Source organism: Euprymna scolopes, chromosome 8, assembly GCF_053919585.1.
Source record: "Euprymna scolopes isolate OS-2025 chromosome 8, ASM5391958v1, whole genome shotgun sequence".
NCBI classification, from domain to species: Eukaryota; Metazoa; Mollusca; class Cephalopoda; order Sepiida; family Sepiolidae; genus Euprymna; species Euprymna scolopes.
In genome coordinates, this window is record NC_136489.1 from 163005946 (window position 1) to 163021806 (window position 15861).

At 32.5% G+C, this 15861-nt stretch overlaps 1 protein-coding gene across 1 annotated transcript in view; it reads right to left on the reverse strand.

Annotated features, from left to right (window-relative positions):
* Nucleotides 1-15861, reverse strand: part of LOC145284000 (uncharacterized) — a 97430-nt gene that overhangs the window by 56092 nt on the left and 25477 nt on the right. The window lies entirely within an intron of this gene.

The following is a 15861-nucleotide window of genomic DNA, read 5'->3' on the forward strand; positions in this document are numbered from 1 at the left end:
GCTAGAATTGAAACCAAAACATTTAGCACTCCAGCCGCATTCCCTACCATTTAAGTTATCGGCAAAAATATTTAAAATTAAGCCACTACAAGCTATGAATGAATTTGCACAAAAGTAATAGAAATATCTTGGCAAGTTGAAATAAACAATTTGCATTTCAACTTGCTGACATCCATCCAAACAAAGATATTACTTTATATATTATTTTAATTGAAATTCATTATTGAGATGAGCATTATTCATTAATTTATTTATTGCGGATGTTTATCCTCATCTCTCTTAGATGCTGTTTCATGACGTTTCAGCCAACTATTCCTCTGGCCTTTGTCAGGTGGTAACTGCAATGGGATAGGAACTCCGAATCTCCTAACTTCAGTGCCCGTGGAGCAGTGGATAGAGACGTTGAATCTCTATGGTTCCATGTGAGAATTGCCTGAAGATAGCGGTTTCAATCCTACCCAAAGCCGGTCAGAGGTTTACTTGGCCAAAACGTAGTGAGACGACAACTATGGATGGCAGTAATTGCTGAGAATGCAGTTAGGAGATTCAGAGTTTCTATCCCGTTGGCCAGAGGAATAGTTGGCCGAAACATCGTGAAGCAACATCTAAGAAAGATGAGGATAATAGTCCGCAATAAATAAATTAATAATGTTACCTGTTATAAACCATCCTTGGTGTATGGTTACTATTTCCTGTTAATTCTTAGTTGTTTAAGAGTTTATCGGTTAAATATTTTCACACAGGCAGACACGCATGCATATATCTAGTGTTTTCTTTATATAGACTAGAACTACATTTTAGTAAAATCTATATAAAAATCGTTTTTACCAACATGTAAATAAGATTGTTAAAGAAATTGGAAGTTATTTCTTAGAACACTAAATAAAAATAAATTCTTAAAGGATGAGAACATGTTAATATTTAATGTTTTTTTTTTAAAAGTTTATTCTATTTTCCTTTAGACGAGAATTTGGTCACGGCTAAAAATGGTTTTGTGTAAACACCGTATGCAAAAATGGCTGTTGAGTTGTTGCAAACAATTTTGTTTAAGAGGAAAGTAAAATAAAAACTTTTTATTAAATGTGTGTTTTGTAATTTGCTTGAAGCATGTGTAGGAAGTTGCGATATCAGATTGAAGTTACAAAATCAAATAAGGTGAAGGTAGATAATATAACGAATTCAATGTATTGCATCAAATCCAAAATAGTATGGTGTGCGATGTTTGATATTTCAAGGTTAAACTTCCTTTTCAAAAAGTTAAAAATCTCTTCTACTTGGAGAGTGTTTTTTACCAATAAGCAAGAAGCAGAAATGTTATGAGATATGTTTGCAGTAATTCTCTGGATAATTAAAAAATTTTTTTTTCCATTTTTACCCTAAACAAGGCACAGTGCCACTTTGATGTAGGGGGCTACTATCGGGGTCATAAGTTGCAGGGATGCTATCTAGGGAGTTGAGCAGCTAGATGTCTGTTCACATTACATTTGAACTTTTGCATGTCAGTACAGTTGGGAAAGCAGGAACCTGGAGGGGAGTTCCAACTTCTGCAAGGTTGGTTTAGCAACGTGCAATCAGGAATTGTCTTGGAGGAGAATTAGGCCTTTTCTGTTAACTAATGCTGGGTGTTGTTGTCGAAGTTTCTGATGCATTTCATCCATTTGTTGACAGTACTTCTCTGCCGTAATGCTTTTGCCTGTATTCAAAAAACTGTTGTGGATGAGATCGGTTGCAGACCACCAAACAGTCAGCATGGCCTTCTTTTGGTGCAACCCAGGCTTCAGGAAGTGTTGTGGAGCTTTATCAGCGTCTAACCACTGAGCTGAGCGTTATCAGTTGTTCTAAAACAAACACTTTTCATCCCAAGTCACAATAGAGTCGAGAAACGGGTCGTTCATGTTTCATAAAAGAAGAGAAGATGACGCTTCATAACGACGTTTCTTTTGGTTATTGTTCAATTCATGAAGCACCCATTTATAAAGTTTTTTGTCTTTCCAATCTCTTAAAGTGTGGGCATGTTGAATTTTGGCGGCGAATGGTTACAACAAATTTTCTAATGAAAATCAATAAGGACAATCCGCCTTACTTACTACAAAAATACTAGTTTATTTTGGTGTATTGAACTTCTTTCCCCCCTCTTTTTGTGCTGATGAGGAGATCATATTCGAAAACAAAAGTATTTCTTAATTATTGTCAATGATTATTGATAATTATTCTCAATTTTAATAAAATGAATATCGTCTCCGAAACGATCGTGCAATCAATTTGATTTTGTTTGTTTTTCCTTTTGAAACTGATTCATAATTTACAATTTTTAATCTTTATACTCAATATTGATATAGCTCTAGAATAAATATACCTATTGAGCTTATTATATATCTCCATTACTATAATCACTGTTCTTTTAAAGTATTAATACATTAAAATAAACTTTGCTCTTTAGACTCCAGATCTAATTCCCTATATATATATATATATATATATATATATATATATATTAGTGAATAAATGACAAAAAACTATATTTCAAAATTCATGATGTTGACCATCTTATAATTTATTCCTTTCATTTATTTGATATTTATAATTCTTGACACTATTTGCTTTGTGGCACAAAATCAATCACTTAATTATTATATCAATCAGTGAATTTATTATGCCCTTAACTCATCAGAGGAAATAGCAACAATCAATCTGTTAAAATTCAAAATGGCGTAATGGAAACATATTAAAGGTATATGCAGCTTCTCTTCCAATTTTCAGGTTTTAATCATGTCAAATCTCACTTCATTTCCTTTTGACGGATTGATTGTTGCTACTTCTTCTGATGAGTTAAGGGCATAATAAATTCACTGATTGATATATAATAATTAAGTGATTGCTTTTGCAGTACAAAACAGATACTGTCAAGAATTGTGAATGTCAACTGAATTATAAGAATAAATTATAAGATGGTCAACATCATGAATTTTGGAAAAAGTTTTTTGTCATTCATTCACTATATTGCTCTGTAATTACATTGAGCTTCTTAAATAAGGATTGGTATGTAAGGAAATATATTTATACAGAAAGGAACAAACCAAGTTATGTGTTCATCAACGTTTCGTCTTTATTTCGAGAATTCCTCTGGATAAATAAATAAAGACGAAACTTTAATGAACACATAACTCGGTTTGTTCTTTTTTATTTCTCTATTTTGTCAGAATACTATTTCCATTATTCTCATCATATATATATATATATATATATATATATGATGATTGCAACGTCTTGTCAGACGAGTGCCACTCTCTCAGACATTTAAAATCCATGAGCCCAAATGCCTGAGGGAGTATCTACACAAAGATGATGTTATAGAGTCTTAGCTTTGTACGACAGCTAAGTCTCTCTCTCTCGGTTCAAAATGTTGAGATCCAGCAGCAAGCAAGAGCAAGATAGCCAGCAACAAATTAAACTGCAGACCAGCTTAATGCGGGCACCGGTCTTCCGCTTTGTTTTTTAAATCAGAGATTTGCTTCTCCTAGAAAGGTTGCCTTCACCACGGCTTACGGGAGCCCTCTCCACCCTAATACACATATACACACACACACACACACAAATATACACTGTGCTAGTTGGCCGTTGACCCAGAAAAACAGTTCATTCGCCCTTTGGAAGGTCTTGTTTTTAATCCTTCAGGGAGACTAGCCACCCTCCTCACCAAACAAGTCTGGTGGGGGAACCAGTTTAGTCGCCGGTGACCCGAACATGAGGCAGGTAGTACTGGGTTATATATATATATATATATATATATATATATATATATATATATATATATATATATATATATATATATATTAGTGTCTGTAGGTATTTAATTATTATAGTAAAAAAAATAACTATGACAGCCCCTTTAAGAAATTCGTTTCTTATCGTTGAGCACTTTCAGTTGAATTAAAAAGTCGGTCAATTTAGCTCTTATGCGTAGATCATCGTATAACGATTTGATCACTGTCTGTCTGACGTAATGAACATTTAAATTAAAATGTTTAAAATTCAACGCTATTTCCCACGGTTAATGGTAGCCGAATGGATACGGCCTCCGCTAATCGAGCCAGAGATGTCTCGTGTCGCGGGGTTCGAATCGTTCGACTGGTAGTAATCGTGACACCCTGCACTGAAGAATCCCGAAAGGATGAAACACTAGTGTCTGTAGGTATTTAATTATTATAGTAAAAAAAAATAATATATATATACACACACGTTGATTCTCATGGAGACAGTTTGTCAATGAAGGACATATGAAAGATGATACATAAAGAGGTGAAGACCAAAGACATGATTATTAAATGGAAGAATACATCAAAAATATCCCAAGACAATCGAAATACATTAAGGGAGAGAAGAGGGGTTAGTTGACTTTAGTTTTATGGCATGTCAACTAGTGTAGAGTCATTTTATCTTAATTTTGAAAGATCTCAATCATGGAAGAATGTGATAAAAAAATATTGGCTTAAGTATCAAAAATAGCATTATTTTCATTACATATTATGGTGCCTGGCATTGCCTGAGTGTAAAAAAAGAAAAAAAAAAGGGGGGGACTTGGGTACCATCAGCCAGAAGCGAAACCGAAAGCAAAATTTTGTAAGCAAAAAAGACGTGCTGGACACGAACTTGAAATTAGTAAATAAACGACAACACAATTCTCTTCCAAAACAATGCCGCCAAGGTGAACAAATCGAGAAATATGCATGAAAAGTGTAAAAAAAAAAAAAAAAAAAAAAAAGAAAAAGATAACATCCATTTGAGTCGCAATATTGTGTGAGTTTCATCTACGACTACAAGGTGCGGTATCAACTTTATGAAAGAGCCCAATCCAAAAAGAGGCAGAAAATCTGGCATCTTAAATTTGGGTGGAATTTATATATATATATATATATATATATATATATATATATATATATACATCAAATATATATATATTTTAGATTCCGGAAATAAGAGTGTGCATTCTTTCAATGGCTAATAATAGTCCAGGGGGAGATAACTTGGATATAATTCAAGGGAGCTGTGACGTTCAGCACCAAAGAGGCAAGCGGTCACGCGTTTGTGTTTTGTGTGGCTGTACAAACGATAAATAATCAACACTCACATCGGAGACGTCCTTCTGTCCTGCGGGCTGAGAAGAAAGAAAAATCAAATGATCCAAGATGGCGTCCGTGGTGTTTTAAAGCCTTCGATCTCGCACAGTTCTCGCATGGTCACATGACACACCTGCTAATGAAGCATGCCAGGCACGGTAAAAGCAGATAACTGGGAGGAGTTGGGGGGGGGGTGCGTTCAGACCTGCGTACTGTGAACAGTGCTCTGCGTCTCAGACTTTTTGATACAACCCGTGTAGTGAAATTTGCGTCTCGTTAGACCTATTCTTTTGTTTTGCTACAGGAGCTCATCCTAATAATTCATGAATAGATATGTAAATAATTTTTTTTTTAATTTTTGGGGTGGAGAGTAATATTTTTAAAAAATTTATTTGCAAACATCATAATTATATTTTCATCAAGGATGAGAGTTCATAATAGAACAAAGCTTCTTTCTTAGAACTGCACGCCTGTGGAACTCTGTTCCGTCTGCCTGCTTCCCACCAGACTACAACTTGGATGTCTTCAAGTCCAACGTTAACAAATTCCTAATGAGCCGCCCCCTTAAGTAAACACTTCATCAAATCTCCTCACTAACGTACTCTACTTACAATAACCCTTATCCCTGAGTGGCTTCCGAGCCTTGATAAGTGGTGATCACTGTGTAAAAAAAAAAAAAGAAGAAAAATAGAAACGTTGTTTTAATTTGAATAAAATAAAATACGCATCTAGTGCACTTGAAAGCCAAATCACAACGTAATATTAGGAAAATAAACAAATATTTTACTTGTTTGAAATTTATCACAAATATATTTTAGAGGTATGCTCCATCGTCAGTATGTTGTTTTTTCTTTGTTTTTTTTTCTTCTTCCTTGCCATGTTGACGTCATTCTCGCGTTGCCTACGCACAGTTCAAACATTTCAAAATACAACCGTGCGGCTCTTTACAAACAGACTTCTTTCTCCAAATTTACAACATGGCAAGGAAGAAAAAAAGAAAGAAAACATACTGAAGATGGAGTATATCTCTGAAATATATTTGTTATAAATTTCAAACATGTAAAATATTTGTTTATTTTTCTAATATTACGTTGTGATTTGGCTTTCAAGCGCACTTGATGTGTATTTTATTTTATTCAAATGATATTTTTTGGAAAATTAACTTAAGGTTATTATCTTTCAAATTAAATTATTAGGTTGACAAGACAGTTCTGACGGTGCTTATTTCGATCAATAATTTTTTTTTTTTTTTTTTTTGAGCCGAGATATGTTTATCTGAATTCAAAAGTTAAAAACCGCAGAAACTTTCTTGTCAACCTGAAGGATAAACATTTTACCAATGAAATTACCCGAAGTTATTACAAATCCGTTTTCTGAAATATTTGTGAAAAAAAGAAATTCAGAAACAAATTAAAAAAATTAATAATAGTCCCCCCTCGAGGTAAACACCCCCAACAAACTCGATAAGCAGCAAAATCCCACCCCTACACAGTAGAGATCCCCAAATGTAAGACAGTTTTCTACTCTAATGGTCTCTTACCCGTCATACTATCCAGACCTTTCACCCACTGACTATCACTTTTTCAAGCATCTCGACAACTTTTTGCATGAGAAATGCTCCAAAAACCTAATGGATATCAAAAACACCTTCATCGCCACCAGAACGCAAGATTTTTACGTTAATGGCATAAATAGACTTTTTTTTGCGTTGGTAAACGTGTGTTGATTCTGATGATGCTTATTGCGATCAATAAATATTGTTTTTAAGTCGGGATATGTTCGTCTGAATTTAAAAGTAAAAACCGCAAGAACTTTCTTGTCAACCCGATAGATAAAAAGGATCAAACGCTTCCATGCAGTTTGTACACAAATCATTTATACAATATGGCCGATTGATTTATGTTAACCCGGCAAAACAAATTCAACTTAGATATATGAATAATAATTGCATTACCAATTCTCGTGTTTCTGTGTATCTTATATTTATGTAAATTGGACCGTATCATTCTTATTATGTGTCAAAAAATGCAATACTAAAACAGACTGTTAAAAAATCCTATTAAAAAATATATATTTAATTGCAGAATTAAAACCCCCAGAATGCGTTTTTGTCTTTATTTTTCATTAAAAAAAAAATATATCAAATATTTAAATCTTTTATTAAAAACTTTTTTGTTAGTGTTCAGAAGTTGAAAGGAATTTGAGAGCCTTTAAACTGTCAAATAATTATACTTATGCATTTTATGTTTGAAGGTCAATTTTTGTAGGCTTTTTATTTATTTTTTTTTTTTTTAAAGAATTCTACTAAGAACAAGAGAAGATAATTGTTCAAAACTATTTGTAACTTTTAATGATCTTGATTTTATTAAAGTGTGGGGGGAATTATTGATAGTGTTTTCAGCTAGACGAGTGTTTTTTGTGAAAGTTTGGCGAGGGGGGACCATAGATTGAAACTCAGTCGAGCACTTGCCATAAAAATAACGACACAGCTGAGACAAACACGCAACATCTCTTCTGTGAGATAGCGGTTGCAGAGAAGAGAAAAGGATATCTCCTAGGAGGCTACAAAGTCTATTTTGAACTCTATCAAGACAGAAAAAGTCCTTTCTAGAAGCTCCTGCCCAAATTTGGCAACAGTACTCCATCCTTGGACGTACTTGGCTCTTATATAGATAGAGAATTGCATCAGCAGTGAGATATCTACTGGATCGATAGAAGGATCCCACAATTTTTCCAGCGACCTTGGCAACAGATTTAATGTACGTGTATATTTAAGATCAAGAGTAAAGGTCAAGCCCAGGAGCTTATTAAAACATGAGGCCTCCCCAAGACGAGAGCCATTCATTTCAATTGATGCCAGATGGGGATCAGAACGTTGATGATGTAAAGATGGAAGTTTGGTTTTAGATGCATTAAAAGTAACCAGTCACTCCTTTTCCCATTGTACCACGTGCTCAAGATCAGAGGAAAGAGAATCAGAGAGAAGTTGATCATTTACGATCTTAGATGTGGTACCATAGATAGTAGTGTCATCAGCATAAATGTCTACGAATGATGTAAGGATGTGATTTGGAAGATCATTAATGTAAATCAGGAAGAGAGTTGGGCCCAGGATGGACCCCTGAGGGACTCCAGCATTTATACTGTGAGCTTCTGATTTTTGCCCTTCAACTACTACTTTTATGAACCTATCAGAAAGAAATGATTTAATAATTGAGAAGACATTTCCAGCTATACCATAGCTAGAGATCTTGTGAAGTAAACCTTTATGCCATACCCTATCAAAGGCCTTTGATATGTCAAGAGCAGTTACCCTAGAAAGGTTGTTTCCCTCGATAGATTTGCTAATCCTATGAGATATAACTGTAAGCACATCTGCTGTAGATCTAGCAGAACGGAAACCATATTGAGTGTCACTAAGAAGGTTATTTTTGCTGAGATGGTTGATTACTTCTGTATTTAACACAGATTCCAGCAACTTACTCATGATGCACAGGAGACTTATTGGCCTGTACTGAGAGGGGGATGAGTGATCACCTGAATTCTTAAATACAGGGCATACTGATGAAATTTTCCAGGATGATGGGAAGCGATTCTCCTTAAGACAACGTTTAAACAGTTTTGTAAGTATGGGCGCTAGTTCTGGTTCAGGATTCTGTTTGCTATTTGCCAAAACTGGTGGGAACCAAGCTGCTGCTCAGCTACTTTGGACTTAACGGATTGAGCATACAACTCTCTTGCGTTCTTTATTACTTTCTTACAATGGTTGCTGGCAGTCCTGAAAGCGGCTTTAGTTTCCATACATCTATTACGTTGGAAGCAGTGAAAAAAGTGATTTCTGTGCGCAATGGCAGCAGCACATTCTGGAGAGAACCATGGCTGGCTGTTAGGTTTTTGTTGGAACTTTTTCGAGGGTATGAAACGGTCTATACCTACAATTAACCATTCTGTCAGGTCGGATACTATAGAGGACACATCCTTTTTAAACATGAACCAGGAAGAGAGTTGGGCCCAGGATGAAACCCTGAGGGATTTAAGTCATACATTTTCATCTAATGACGATTTTTATTCATTTCATATTTTTTCTTACTAGAGACTATTCGTTAAAATTTGTTAAAATGCTCGTTTTTTTTTCAGACTATACATTTTTATATAAATACAAAAAAACGCTTGTAATTTGTTTCGAAATTATATACCTATATATAAAAGTGAGAATGTGTGTGTGTGTGTGTCTGTGGGGCATCATCGGATTTTTATCTGTTTTTAACTGTTTTACTTATTGACAATTCCAAGTTATTAAAGTTTTGCGGAACTTTATTTATTTTGGTAAAAGCAAACTCATTAGATCAACACAATAACACAAAATAAAACGTTTATTATCTGAAAATTTATTGAATTAAAATAAAATATTTAGGTCTTTTCAAATAACTAGCAGACCGCGCGGCGTTGCCCGGCTTAAAATACGCATATTATATTTTAATTAATGCAGAATTTTGATTATAAATAGAAACATCGTAGGTATTAAATGTGAGAGTAAAGCTCTTTAACAAGAATATAACTAAAAAGCGCTAAATGAAAATGAAAGTAAAGACTCCCGGACAACACCTGATAGATGCAATTAGGTACTATTAATAAAAAAAATCAACTAATTTTTAGAGTTTTTTTTTTTTTTTTTTTTTTGGTGGTGTTAATGTAAAAATTTACGTGTAGAAATTAGCTGCTATGAGCTACATCCAAGCCACGTCCCACGAGTATTTGTACGCATATAAATTTGACAGACATGGCATGGCTTAAACTTGATTTATCAATTCCATATTTTTTTTGGGGGGGGGGGGGGTAGTCATCATACCGTTTGCATTCAGTATTTTTTTTTTTTTCATTTTTGCCTTATCTTATTTTGTATTAAACTTAAATTGAATAAGAAATCGAACATTTTATAGATAATATGTAGGCACGTTAAAATTTCAGTTGAAAAATATGAATATTATTTTTTTTTTTTTACAAGGAAGTCACTACTTATTAAGGCATGGAACCCACTCGAGGATAAGGGTTACGGAGTGTAAAGTGGTCAGTGAGACAACACCGTAATGATCGGTAGTGTTGAAAATTGAATATAATTTGATTATTTAAGTTGAGATCGAAACCAAAATCTAAAGACTGTGAGTCAAGTATGATAACCATTAGACCAGCTTGACACGATTTTACAAAATGTTTTCAAACCTACTTATTGTTAACGTAATGTAATTTATATAATTTTTTTTCGATTGGTTAATTATTTTAATAACTTTACAAACATTTCAGGATATTATAACTATTGGAAAAAATTATTTTATTAATAGTAGCTTTTTTTTTTTTAGTTTTTATTAGTAATGCTTCTCGTATTTCAAGTTTTCGTTTATTATTGACCTGTTCAAGTATAGATGTGTTGTCAACTAAAATTTTCCTAAACTGGGACAAGGGAGAGGAGTGTTGATTAGTCAAGTAGTTAAATATAGCATTGGTTTTGGAGCGATGCATGGTTAACCTCCTCAACAAAGTGGTAGTAGTCAAACCTATATGTTTCCACCTTTATTGTTATTCAGAAGTTGGAAAGGATCCAAACTAGAATTAATATAGACAAAAAACGTCTACTTTATTTAATGCATAAGAAAAAAAAATACCGACTAAATATACTTATTGCTATATAGTATGTAACAGGTTTATCATAAGATGTATTTCTTCAGAGTAACAATCGTTTATATTTTTATATTTATTACTGTTGTATTTTTTGTCTGATGATTAGCTATTTTGGAATAACTTTTAACGAAATAATGTTTAAGCTTGAGCAAATAGTTTAGAAATGATTATAAGACTGAAGAAATACATCTTATGATAAACCTATTATAATATATTGTTGTCTTGGTTATTGTAAATTTATAATATATATATATATATGTATATATATATATATATATAAAGTTATAAAATATATATAAAGTTATAAAATATATATGGTGATTAAGCTATACTGAATATTTCACATTCATCCACTCTAGGACTCTTCAGGCTTATGTGCGAATTTTGTGGTTGTTTGTCGTTTTTATATACGCACCTTCTATTGAGATTTTAGTTAGCCAATCAGCTTTCTAGTATCCACCGCACCCTTCCTATCAGCCAATGGTTAAAAAACGATTGTAACACTGAAGAAATACATCTTACGATAAACCTATTATAATTTATTGTTGTCTTGGTTATTGTGAATTTATAATATATGTATATATATATATATATATATATATATATATATATGTATATGTATATATATATATATGATGAGAGATTGATAGTTATGAAATTATCAATCAAGTTTTCATAGGAGGAAACATAACAAAATCAAATTCAAATGTACGATCATTTCAGAGACGGTATCTTCCAATATTTATAAATAAAACCATTGGGAAATAAGTAAAATATTTCTGGATATCATCACCTCATCAACATAAATGCGGAGGGGAGCAATTTAGTTTTAAAGAAAAATAGTTACAAATATCAATGATCTCTTTTAGATTAAAAAAAAAAAAAATATCCGTATCAAAGAAGGTTTATGGCTTAAAAAAGAACAAAACAATATGGAAACACTCCCTTACAAAGATTCACAAACTATATTTATTTCAATAAGCTGGTTAAAATTTGGTGTCTTCTTCCCTCCTGATTTATGCTGATGAGGAGACGATATTTAGAAATATTTTATTTGTAAATATCGAATGAATAAAAGGATATTGTTTCCGAAACGATCGTACATGAAAAAATTAGATTTTGTCATGTTTCCTCCTCTGAAAACTTGATTGATAATTCAAAAATCATTGATCTCCCACCCTTTCTATTTATATAGCTCTAGATAATTACAATTATCGAGTTTATCATAACTGCAATACTCTGAGCACAGCACCTTTTAAATATATTTTACTGAGGCTTTGCCCATTAAGACCCTGTCTATTACACTTCATATTATATATATATACTAAGTATACCTACCTGACATAGTCTAGCTTTCGTTTATGTCATTTTAGTTTAAATTTTCAAGTTAAAAGTAAGGATAGTAGAATTTTTAGCTTTTTATATGATTACTAGAATTTCAGCCCGGCGTTGCCCGGGTGTTTGGAGATGTATGCTGAGCAAAAAAAAAAAAAAGTAAATTTTTTTAACTTTGACCCCTATTATGACCCCTTAATATTTATTATTTTGGGCTCAAATCAAGTTATTAAGTTAGATCCATGTTCAAGGAACCTATATCTAAAATTTCAAGTGTGTAGACCCAAAATTGTTGGAGGAGTTTGGTAGAGTTCTCAAAGGTCAAATCGTTGAACTTTGACCCCTTAACAGCCAAATTTCTGGCCGAAAACCAATGCCATCGATTTTCCCAAATCTCAGTAGCCTGTATATCAAATTTCGAGTCTGTAGTCTAAAAATTGACAGTTATTGCGTAGGGAAATGTACACAGACAGACAGACACGTTCACTTTTATAGATATATAGATTTAAAATTGTCTCTATTGTAATAATCTTCCGAACCAGAATAATTCTTTTCAGAAAGAATCTGGAATTATATACATATTTTGAATGTGAAGAACGTGTTACAAGAATAAAAAGGAAGAAATGGCTAGTCAAAATCAAACATTGATTTGTTATTAGATATATTCATATTTAGGTCTGATATGGAAAAGTTGAAAGATAAGTGCATATATTAGCAAAAAAAAAAAAAAGTTTCATTATATTGTCTTATTTATTAAATTATCTTTAGCTTGTGTTTTTGAAGCACCACTTGAATCATATTATGGCTTCAATTTGCGTCTAGTTTTTACATTGAGAAAGATAACAATTCTATGACAAGTTTTTAGAATCGCAAATCGATAGAAGAAAGAAAAATAGTTTAGCTTGTCGGATGCAGAATATATTTGACATTAACATGTGGGTTGCTCACAGTGATATATTAAACGTAGCAGGGATTCTTTCTCTCATCTATCTATATCTCTCTCTCTGTCTCTGTCTCTCTGTCTCTGTCTCTCTCTCTCTCTCTCTCTCTATATATATATATATATATATATATATATATATATATATATATATATATATATATATTTGTTTGTAATATACTGAATTTTATTGGGTTCGTATAATTCAATAAATTACGTCTTAAATTTATTGGTCTTAAATCTAAGTAATACGATAGTCGATATTTTGTAAACATTGAAACCATCATTGGGCGAATACGAAACTAAAAATAACCGTAACGTTATAGCTAGGTTGTTCTGGCCATATTATAAATATAAAAATAAAATTTTAAAAATTCAAAAAAATTAATTATGTGAAATAAAGAAATATAGAAATCTAATTTAGGAATTCAACGAATAGTATTATTAAAAAATATTAAATGACTACGGGTTTTTGTGGAAACTTCTTATGACAGGTTTTTAAATAAGGATACGAAAATTAGGTGATGTAATTATATTTAAATAAGCTCTTGATAAAGGATGCGTCCGGGATAAATGTTTTCGCATGCTTCATTTCCTTTAAGGGAAATTTCTTTAAATAATGTTCTATTGTTATCTATAAAGATGTCTGAAGAAAGGCTGGTTATGTGAAAATTTTCTAACGCCATAATGCTTGAAATTGTCCAACCGGTCTTGAAACAATTGTAACTTACAATGAAATACACTTTTTGTTGCTACCAATTCTTTTTTTGAAGTCTTGGTTTTGTTAATACAAATATATATATATATATATATATATATATATATATATATATATATATATATATGTGTGTGTGTGTGTGTATGTGTGTGTGTATCTATGTGGACATTTCTTTTTTTTTCAATTATATTTAGCAGGGATTCTTTCTCCTCTCTCTCTCTCTCTCTCTCTCTCTCTCTCTCTCTATATATATATATATATATATATATATATATATATATATATATATATATATATATATGCATACTATCATTTCAGCCCGGCGTTGCCCGGGTGTTTGGAGGTGTATGTTGAGAAAAAAATACAAAAAAAACCGTCAACTTTTTTAACTTTGACCCCTATTATGATTTCTCTTAACATTTATTGTTTTGGGCTCAAATCAAGTTATTAAGTTAGATCCATGTCCAAGGAACCTATATCTAAAATTTCAAGTTTTTAGACCCAAAATTGTCGGAGGAGTTTGGTAGAGTTCTCAAAGGTCAAATCGTTGAACTTTGACCCTTTAACAGCCAAATTTCTGGCCGAAACCTGATCGCATAGATTTTCCCAAATCTCAGTAGCCTGTATATCAAATTTCGAGTCTGTAGACTAAAAATTGACAGTTATTGCGTAGGGAAATCTACACAGACAGACACGTTCACTTTTATATATATATATATATATATATATATATATATATATATATATATACTCAAGCATGTCTGATTGAACACAGCAGAGTTCTTCTTTTTTCTGATTTTGTTGGATAACTTTTCAATTCGTTGAGCTATCTTTTTTATTTTGGTTGGCATGGTGTATATTATGGCGCCCAGTAGTTATTGTTCGGTCATATTTTTCTCAAGCGTTTTCAATCGGTATATCCGATTGTCATCAGGAGCGATTGTTGTTGTCATTTTCTTTATTGAGGCTTGGTGTATTTATAGTTTGTTCTATTTTTTTTAAATTAAAAAAAAAAAGTTTTTTTTATTGGTTATAAAGATGGGTGTAATATACAACATGCTAGATGAAATAAAAAAAAGACCGCTCGGCAAATTGAAAAGTTATCCAACAAAAAATATACACATTGGCAATAATATTTGTACGATGTTGCAAAATTATTCGTTCGATATTGAAAACCTTTCATACGATATTAAAAAAATATTCATTGAGTATATTGCAAAGAAGAACTCAGTTGTGTTTAATCAGACGTGCTTGCATAATGACTTGCTGCCAAAATATACAAGTCAAATCGATTTGAGGACTGGTTTCTTCCGTAGAAAGCAACTTTTTGTTTAAGTCATCTGATGAGGACTTGTTGTTTTACCTGATCACCTGTCCAAAACATCATGTCGTGACCTTGTAATTTTATTTATGTTGATAAATACATGGTGTGTGTGTGTCATATCGTTTCATGAGTGCAGTTCGATGCTCCTGTGTTATTTTCAAGTGAGACTGTTTTTGATTAATTGCTGTGGCATTTTCAAGTGAGACTGTTTTTGATTAATTGCTGTGGCATTTTCAAGTGAGACTTAATTGCTGTGGCATTTTCAAATGAGACTGTTTTTGATTAATTGCTGTGGCATTTTCAAGTGAGACTTAATTGCTGTGGCATTTTCAAGTGAGACTGTTTTTGATTAATTGCTGTGGCATTTTCAAGTCAGACTTAATTGCTGTGGCATTTTCAAGTGAGACTGTTTTTGATTAATTGTTGTGGCATTTTCAAGTGAGACTTAATTGCTGTGGCATTTTCAAGTGAGACTAAATTGCTGTGGCATTTTCAAGTGAGACTGTTTTTGATTAATTGCTGTGGCATTTTCAAGTGAGACTGTTTTTGATTAATTGCTGTGGCATTTTCAAGTGAGACTTAATTGCTGTGGCATTTTCAAGTGAGACTGTTTTTGATTAATTGCTGTGGCATTTTCAAGTGAGACTTAATTGCTGTGGCATTTTCAAATGAGATTGTTTTTGATTAATTGCTGTGGCATTTTCAAGTGAGACTTAATTGCTGTGGCATTTTCAAGTGAGACTTAATTGCT